Source organism: Sorex araneus, chromosome X (genome assembly GCF_027595985.1).
Source record: "Sorex araneus isolate mSorAra2 chromosome X, mSorAra2.pri, whole genome shotgun sequence".
In the NCBI taxonomy this organism is placed as follows: Eukaryota; Metazoa; Chordata; class Mammalia; order Eulipotyphla; family Soricidae; genus Sorex; species Sorex araneus.
In genome coordinates, this window is record NC_073313.1 from 129,291,657 (window position 1) to 129,295,471 (window position 3,815).

The window sequence follows — 3,815 nt, forward strand, 5'->3', positions numbered from 1 at the left end:
TACATTAAACTAAAAAGCTTCTGCACCGCAAAAGATACAGTGACCAGAATACAAAGACTATCCACAGAATGGGAAAGGATATTTACACAATACCCATCAGATAAGGGGTTGATATCAATGGTATATAAAGCACTGGTTGAACTCTATAAGAAGAAAACATCCAACCCCATCAAAAAATGGGGCGAAGAAATGAACAGAAACCTTACCAAGGAAGAAATACGAATGGCCAAAAGGCACATGAAAAAGTGCTCTACATCACTAATCATCAGAGAGATGCAGATCAAAACAACCACGAGATACCACCTCACACCACAGAGACTAGCACACATCCAAAAGAACAAAAGCAACCGCTGTTGGAGAGGATGTGGGGAGAAAGGGACCCTTCTACACTGCTGGTGGGAATGCTGACTGGTTCAGCCCTTCTGGAAAACAATATGGACGATTCTCAAAAATTTGGATATTGAGCTCCCATTTGACCCAGCAATACCACTGCTGGGAATATATCTCAGAGAGGCAAAAAAGTATAATCGAAACAACATCTGCACATGTATGTTCATCGCAGCACTGTTTACAATAGCCAGAATCTGGAAAAAACCCGAATGCCCTAGAACGGATGACTGGTTGAGGAAACTTTGGTACATCTATACAATGGAATAGTATGCAGCTGTCAGAACAAAGGAGGTCATGAATTTTGTATTTAAGTGGACCGGCATGAAAAGTTTCATGCTGAGTGAAATGAGTCAGAAAGAGAGAGACAGACATAGAAAGATTGCACACATCTATGGTATATAGAATAACAGAGTGGGAGACTAACACCCAAGAATTGTAGAAATAAGTACCAGGAGGTTGACTCCATGGCTTGGAGGCTGGCCTCACATTCTGGGGAAAGGGCAATTCAGAGAAGGGATCACCAACTATAATGTAGTCGAAGGCCATGTGGGGGAAGGGAGTTGCGGGCTGAATGAGGGCTAGAGACTGAGCACAGTGGCCACTCAACAACTTTATTGCAAACCACAACAGCTAATTATAGAGAGAGAACAGAAGGGAATGCCCTGCCACAGTGGCAGGGTGGGGTGGGGGGAGATAGGATTGGGGAGGGTGGGAGGGATGCTGGGCTTACTGGTGGTGGAGAATGGGCACTGGTGAAGGGATGGGTTCCCGAACTTTGTATGAGGGAAGCATAGGCACAAAAGTGTATAAATCTGTAAATGTGCCCTCACGGTGATTCACTAATTAAAAATAAATAGATTAATTAAAAAAAAGAAATAGACCAAGTACTCCTGCAATTCAGATGGAACAATAAATCCCCAAGGATAGCTAAAGCAATCCTTAGGAAAAGAAAGTTAGGAAGCATCATGTTTTCCAACTTCAAACTGTACTATAATGCGGTAGTAATTAAAACAATATGATATTGAACTAATGACAGACCCACAGACCAACGGAATATAGATGAACATTCTGACACAAACTCTGAAATATATGATCACCTAATCTTTGATAAAGAAGCAAGAAGTATGAAGTCGAGAAAATAAAGCCTCTTCATTAAGTGTTGCTAAGATAACTGAGCAGCTACATGTAAAAAAAGAACTCAGACCTCTATCTAAGTTATGCACAAAAGGCAGATCAAAGTGGATTAATGATCTTAACATTAGACCTGACCATAAGGTTCATGGAATAAAACGTAGGCAGAATTCTCCATGACATTGAAGCTAATGACATCTTCAAAGACGAAACACCACTGACCAAAGCAAGTGGGAGAAAAGCTAAACAAATGGGATTACATTAACCAAAGTGTCTTATGTACTTAAAAAGAAATAGTAACCAAAATACAAAGAAAAACCCTGGAATGGGAAAAACTATTCACCAAATACCAATCAGATATGGGGTTAATCACTTATATCACTTGTCATCCCATTGTTCATCAGTTTGCTCGATGGGGCACCAGTAACGTTTCCATCCGGCCCTTTCTTGTGCTAGTGTAGCCCAGTGGCTTTTTCTCATTCCAGGAACATGAAGAGCCTCAAAACATTCATTCAGGCTCTAGACAAAGAAGTCTGACCATCTCCTAGGTGGGTGGCCAGGCATTTTTTTGACATCCCGTGGAACCAAGTCGGTAACAGCTTTAGTTCAGTGGTCATCTCCAAGTCGCATTATGTGTCCAGGCCATCTGATTTTCGATGCCTTGGAAAATGAGACAGCATCCTTGGTTCTTGATAATTGATGGAGGTTGGAACTCCAGATTCCTTCTATCACTTGAGTGAAACATGATATTCCAAGCATAGCTCTTTCAATTCCTCTTTGTGAGATCCGAGTAGAGTTCTCTTCCTTTTTCGTAGGGCCCATGTCTCTGAGGCATATGTTAGTGCAGGAAGAATGGTGGAGTCAAAAAAATGTGCCTGGAGCCAGAGGTTCTTTGTTCTCTTAACAACTTTTTCGACACTCTTGAAGGCATTCCTTGCTGATCTCTTCCTCCTGCGCAGCTCAGGTGCCAAGTTGTTTGTCATGTTGAGTTCTCGACCTAGGTACACATAACTGCTGCATTTGGAGATGTTGAGAGCAAGTGTAACATCAGGAACTAGTTTGTTTCTCATGATCATTTTTCTCTGTGAGATTCATCTGCAGTCTGACGTTTCCACACTCATGGTCAAAGTTGGCCAGTATTCGTGCTGCTTGGCTAATGTTTGGTGTTATTAGAACAATGTCATCAGAGAAGTGGAGGTGATGTAGTTGCTGACCATCTATTTTCACTCCCATTCCTTCCCATTCCAGTCATTGCATGACGTTCTTGAGGGTTGGCACTGAAGAATTTCAGTGAAATGGTATCACCCTGCCGATAAGGGGATAATATCTTATATTAACGGGTTAATATCTTATATAAGTTTATATTACACACACACACACACACACACATATATATATATATATATATATATATATATATATACCTGGATAGTATCATGTTGAGTGAAGTGAGTCAGAAGGAGAGGGTCAGATATAGAATGACTGCATTTATTTTTGGGATATATAAAAAAAACCCAGAATGAAACTAACATCCAAGTCCAAGGAAAACCGGACAAGAGGACTGGTCAATGACTGGAAATCACCAAAAGGGTGTTGGAGTTAAAAGATAGTTAAGATAGTGGAGGGTCCATTATGAGAATATTGTTGGAAATGTACACTCTGGAGAGGAATTTAGTGTTGGAAGTAGGTAAAGGGATATTCATGATAACCTTTCAGCATCTGTATTGCAAACCATAGAAAGAGAAAAAAGAGAGGTGCTTGTCGTAGTCAGATGGGGGATGGACTTGGAAGGGTGGGAGGGCAAGTGGGGATACTGGTGCTGGGAAATTACACTGATGGAAGGATAGGTGTCAGAGCATTTTACAACTGAAACCCAATCACAAACAGCCTTTTAAAAAATAAATAAATAAATAAATAAATAAATAAATGAATTTTTAAAAAAATTGAAATTGAGTTCCCATTTAACCAATCAACACCACTTCTGGGAGTATATCCTGGGGGGGTCAAAAATACACTGCAGTGATATCTCTCTGGACTTAGTTACTAAAATACAGAAACCCAAAACCGAGAGGCCGCTAAGTGTGGTCACTCGACCTCATACCTCTTCATCCTCAGCAATGGAAAACAAATTATCTAATGCTTCCTTTTCAGCAGGTCTGACTTCAGGGGAGAGACTCTCCAAACAATAATAGTGAGTTTTGTTGAAATATTGTATGCAATCAAAGTGAAAGTAAAGTGAAATTTATTAGTTACACAGGCAGGGGGGCTAAGGGTGGGGGGCTAGGGGTGTGGGG